At 35.1% G+C, this 6,000-nt stretch overlaps 1 long non-coding RNA gene across 1 annotated transcript in view; it reads right to left on the bottom strand.

The window, feature by feature from the left end:
* Nucleotides 1-4,487: 4,487 nt before the first annotated feature.
* The window catches only part of LOC122792947, a 76,964-nt gene continuing 75,451 nt past the window's right edge, over nt 4,488-6,000 (bottom strand). Inside the window, exon 4 of the long non-coding RNA XR_006363431.1 lies at nt 4,488-5,426. This is a non-coding gene — a long non-coding RNA (uncharacterized LOC122792947). The remainder of the gene's footprint in view (nt 5,427-6,000) is intronic.

Here is a 6,000-nt window from a genome sequence, read left to right as displayed (position 1 = left end):
GCGACCCCTAACCAGGAAAAACCAAAAGACAACAACAACAACATCTGTAGTGCTTCTATAAGACATAACAGTACTTATTGTCTCTGTCAAAGTTTATTGTAGCTTTCTGGCCTTATCATTTTCTAACATAAGAGTTCCAGTGAGATTACCAGATAAACAGGATATGAATGATTGGTGGAGTAAATGAAAATCTGTTCATATTGTTCCATTTTTGGCACAAGATATTCTCTGAACATTTGTGTTTGTTGATAATGCAATCAGGAGAAAACAAACTTACTTGTACTTGCCTTTAGTAACAGGCAAAGCTTTGCACTTACATGAGAAAGACTGGGCAGTAAAGTTCTTGAAGACCCCTAGGCACTCTTGAATAACCATGAGCTGATAGTGAATGTAAGTGTCAGAAATTAGTTATCACATTATTTACAGCATAAACCCACCTGAGCACCTCTGCTCATAATTCATGCATCTTAATGCAACGGTGTTATCGACAATAATCTCCCCAGGTAAGTACATCCCCCTTACAGTATACCAAAAAGAGTAAGAGGGGCCTGTCAACTATAAATCATATGATATCATTAGACAGTGAACAATAAGATGAGCGTAATTAATTTGCATTAAACAGTATAAGCTACAACCATGTGCTTCAAACTTACTGGCTCCACAAAGAGCATAACATACCACCCCTGTGTCAATTTTGTTGTAAAAACACAAGAGGTTATGAGAGAAATGTGCAAGGAAAGACATTCTGTACACTAAGACACCTCACTGTGGCTGTTGAGTAACCCATAGAAATAATGATACAAGGAAACACAGCCGAGGATGCCAACTTACATGTCAACAACTATAAACTTTAATGGTATTGCTCATCAATACTCCAGTAGCTTGCTTGACCTGCGTACTGTTATTGACTATTTAATATGCTAGAGTCATTGTTATCCTTCCTTATGCCTTCCGATATGAGGCCCTTAAAGCACTGATGCAGGGTAATAACAATAGACTAGTAGCAAATGTTGAAACAGTACTAGCAGCTTTCAGGAAGCATTATGAAATGTGTAATACCGATAACTTATTATAAGTGGATGAGGGATCTATGCAGGCCTTTATTAAAGACAACACATACAACTAATTGGCTCATGATAACACTAAGCCATTGTTAGCTCCTGTATATACTATAGAAGAAGCAAATCAGATAAAAATAAAAGTAAAGCTCCTGGAACTAATGGCATTATTCACAGAAATGTAAACATTATTACTATAGAAAATAACTTATTTGTTAATTAAATCTTTCTTAATTGTTCAAAATGTATATTCTCTTCTTCATGGAGGTATGCCATGCCAACCTGTCTATTAAAACAGGATAAAGATTCTAAACTCTGTTCTTCTTACAGGCTAATATCTCTGTAAATATTGATTTCAAATTATTTGTGTTCAAGACACAGATCCATACGTTTCTGGAAAAGATCTTCACAATAGTTATTGATGTTGATTCACTTCTACTGTTTCACATAATTTCTTATTCAGCTTGAACTCTAACTTCTCTTACCAATGTATATTACTTTGAACATGTCCAAACTATGTAGAATATTTTGGTGATTTATTAAATCCAGGTAAAACGTAAGCGCTTTCAGCCAGAGCAATCTCCAGCCTTCATCAGACAAACAGCATAGGAGGGTGTGTTGAAACTTTAAATAGTGTAACAAGAATTTACTTTGCCAATCAACATGAAGTGCATTTCCTAGTACACTGTTACCATAGGAACATTAAAGCAGAAATACATTTACAAAGGAAATTTTCCGAAATGTTGTTTATATCTGAAAATAATAATGAAAATATGTTAAACCTAGTTTTTAAACAATTACTAAGGTATTCCATATGAAAATCCGTAACTATTGTTTACTGTATATGGAATGTGCAAACCAGTGAACAAACAAGTGCTGGTTGTTACTTACAAAATATGTTCATTTGTGCTACTAAGTGAATCGATAATCCCCCTAGTGTAAGGGCAAATGAGGGCAAATTCTCACCTAAGTATTTTAAATCTAGATATTGTAATAAGCCCATGTCATGTGTAAAACTATTAGAGAGTCAAATGTGAAATAACTGAGTTGTGACTCATTAATTGTGTCATCGATTATATGATAACCACTTGAGCACACATTTGATGGACAGGTTATCGTTAATACCAGGTGTAAGATGTGCCCTAGTCCGAACTTGCCACATAAGTTCGTCAATCTCTAATTTAATTTGCCCACCTCTAATTTGAACCCTTTGATGCACAATGGCAAAATTGAAAGTATGACCAGTACATTCAATTGTATGTTTGGCTAAAGCATTGTTAACATCGTGTCTGCTTACAGCATACATGTGTTCATAGATCCTGGTCCTAAATTTCGCTCCGTCTTTCCAATGTAAAAGCTTTACATTGGCGTAAACCACTGATTTGGATTCACAATTGAAAAAGTTGTTGACCTTATAAGTTCTATTATTGATGGTAACTTGTGGTCCTACCTTGATGAACTTGCACTGGGCACATGCACCACATTTGTGCATGCCATGAGGTCGGTTCGAGATAAACCTGTTAGGTGGTCTTTCTAAAATAGCTTTAAGATTTTGGCCCCTCCTGTAAGTTAACTTGGGTCTCATACCCAAAATGTTTGAAAGGGTATTGTCATGATTAATGACGTCCCAATTTTTGTTGACAATTTCCCTGATTTTTTGAAAATCCAAGGAGAAAGTGTGTATGAAAGACACAATGTAATTGTCTTTTTCCAAACAGTTGTTACTAGATGGGCCTAATGTGGTTGAAATTTCAATAGTACTGGCATTCACTTCTGTTGTGAAACTATCAAAAAAGATCGGTCATTAAGGGCCAGATAGTAAGGGCGGCACGCATGGTCACGGATGACCATGACTTTCGTGCTGAATGCAACAAACTTAGGAACATGTTTCTGACAAGAGGCTACCCTCTAAATTTAGTCAATAACATTATTATAGAAGTATCCAACAAGCGTATGGAAGGCCATTTCACACCCCTTCTTTCTACTAGTTTCACAACAGAAGTGAATGCCAGTACTATTGAAATTTCAACCACATTAGGCCCATCTAGTAACAACTGTTTGGAAAAAGACAATTACATTGTGTCTTTCATACACACTTTCTCCTTGGATTTTCAAAAAATCAGGGAAATTGTCAACAAAAATTGGGACGTCATTAATCATGACAATACCCTTTCAAACATTTTGGGTATGAGACCCAAGTTAACTTACAGGAGGGGCCAAAATCTTAAAGCTATTTTAGAAAGACCACCTAACAGGTTTATCTCGAACCAACCTCATGGCATGCACAAATGTGGTGCATGTGCCCAGTGCAAGTTCATCAAGGTAGGACCACAAGTTACCATCAATAATAGAACTTATAAGGTCAACAACTTTTCAATTGTGAATCCAAATCAGTGGTTTCTCTGTAACCAATGTAAAGCTTTTACATTGGAAAGAATTTAGGACCAGGATCTATGAACACATGTATGCTGTAAGCAGACACGATGTTAACAATGCTTTAGCCAAACATACAATTGAATGTACTGGTCATACTTTCAATTTTGCCATTGTGCATCAAAGGGTTCCCGAAATTAGAGGTGGCCCTTGGCAAATTAAATTAGAGATTGACGAACTTATGTGGCAAGTTCCACCTGCTATTAACGATAACCTGTCCATCAAATGTGTGCTCAAGTGGTTATCATATAATCGATGACACAATTAACGAGTCACAACTCAGTTATTTCACATTTGACTCTCTAATAGTTTTACACATGACATGGGCTTATTACAATATCTAGATTTGGGATTATCGATTCACTTAGTAGCACAAATGAACATATTTTGTAAGGAACAACCAGCACTTGTTTGTTCACTGGTTTGCACATTCCATATACAGTAAACAATAGTTACGGATTTTCATATGGAATACCTTAGTAATTGTTTAAAAACTAGGTTTAACATATTTTCATTATTATTTTCAGATATAGAAAATTTCCTTTGTAAATGTATTTCTGCTTTAATGTTCCTATGGTAACAGTGTACTAGGAAATGCACTTCATGTTGATTGGCAAAGTAAATTCTTGTTACACTATTTAAAGTTTCAACACAGCTGTTTGTCTGATGAAGGCTGGAGATTGCTCTGGCTGTTACCTGGATTTAATAAATCACCATTTTATTTTAAGCTTTCTCTTATCGTGTTCCTGCTCTTCATTTTTACTTGTTTATGTAGAATATTGATATAAACAAAAAGGCAGGACTCCTAGCCTAACATGTTATTTATTTAAATAAAACTATTTTTAATTTATATTTCATGTACACCTGAATCAAGTTACCTGCAAAGCTCAAAAATTCTGATTGTCAAAGCTTATACCATGTGCGTATGCCATAACAACATTAGCAGTTTCAAAATATTGCAGAACTATTACCAGCCCCAGTATAAAAAGGCATATCTGTAGTTGAAAGTGGGTTATTCCTCTCCAGTTTATTAAATATTTAATATACCTTTGCAACTTTTGGTATACAATAAATGTTTTTTTCTTTTCTTTTCTTTGCTACTAAAGATTGCAATGACTTGCATCTTCACAACACACCAACATACATTCTGCAGGTATCAGTGACAGTTATACTTTACTGACATGTAAGTTAAGGGAAGGAATAGTCTGTAACAAATTACATGATTGCTGATGTTTTTGAAGAAATATACAAGTGTCAGAAAGGACCCTATTTTTAAAAGATCTTTTTAAGGACTTGTCTAAACTTGTAAGAATTACACAATGTTTGTGGCACTAGGATATTGATTTTAATATTAATTTAGTCTCAGTACTTTGTACCACTATTTGTAAATGCATCCCATGCATAGCTCATATGGTGCATAGTTATGTATGAATATGAAAATCATATATTGGAACTACCTGTTGCTTCTCTCTCTTTTACAATATAAAGATTTAAAATAAAACAGTTTACATTTCGCCTCGGGTATATGAACTTGGTATTCCTGCATTCTGATCTATATGTAGTTGTGTACTTTGTTAAAATAAAATATGAATGCACATAAAGTCTACCACACAAATTATTGGATTTAGTCTGGTTCAAATGACTTTAGAAACACAGTTTGCGTAGATACAGTAATAGTGGTTACAGTTATTTAGAAATACTAGCCTTGCATGCTTTATATCAATATCAGCAGATGTTTTTTTTTTTAATTTCTACAGGTATAATTGCATGTAATACATCTGATGGTCTAAAAGGTTACAAAATCCTGCTAAGCACACTTGGTATAAAACATCAAAATTATATTTAATGATGACAGTTGTGGTTATATCTCCAAGCTTTCTGGTGATTATTCATTCATTGTTTCTGTAAGCTGTCTTCAAATTTATAAGCTTTTACCTGAAAGAGAAAATAATAATAATAATAATAATAATAATAATAATAATAATAATAATAATAAACAAGCATCAGATATTAGATGAAACTTGAAACAAAAAAAATGTATGTCATCATCCTTTCCAGCTTATTCCTATCCTGGATTAACCAGACTATATCAAATGAAACTATAATCCTAGGAGGCACAAATATAAACTGGCAAAACCTTTCCTTGGCTCTTCCCGCCCCCAGAGACTCCTATTCACTCCTCCCCCTTTCTCCTGTACTATCCTTCTTCCCTACCTGCATCTCCTCACCCCTCCCTATCTTAGTGCTACGTTTGCAGTGCTAGCCTCTCTACCCTCCCCTTTTATGTTTTTTTTTCCTACCTTAGCTGTTCTGGTCCTCCCACTGCATAGCATCCACCCCCATCCCCACCCCCAAGTTTATATAGCTACCTTTCCTTCCTCTGGTGCCATATTACAGGGATACATATTTCCTACATGCTCAACTCTCCAGGCCCTGCCGTAGGCTGCTAGTGTCGCTCATCTGTAAGTGCTTTCATGTTGATTATCTAACCTCTGTCATTTGAACTATC

Source organism: Protopterus annectens, chromosome 2.part0, assembly GCF_019279795.1.
Source record: "Protopterus annectens isolate FY-2018-M chromosome 2.part0, PAN1.0, whole genome shotgun sequence".
Lineage (NCBI taxonomy): Eukaryota > Metazoa > Chordata > Ceratodontiformes > Protopteridae > Protopterus > Protopterus annectens.
This window is presented reverse-complemented; position numbering and strand designations above follow the sequence as displayed.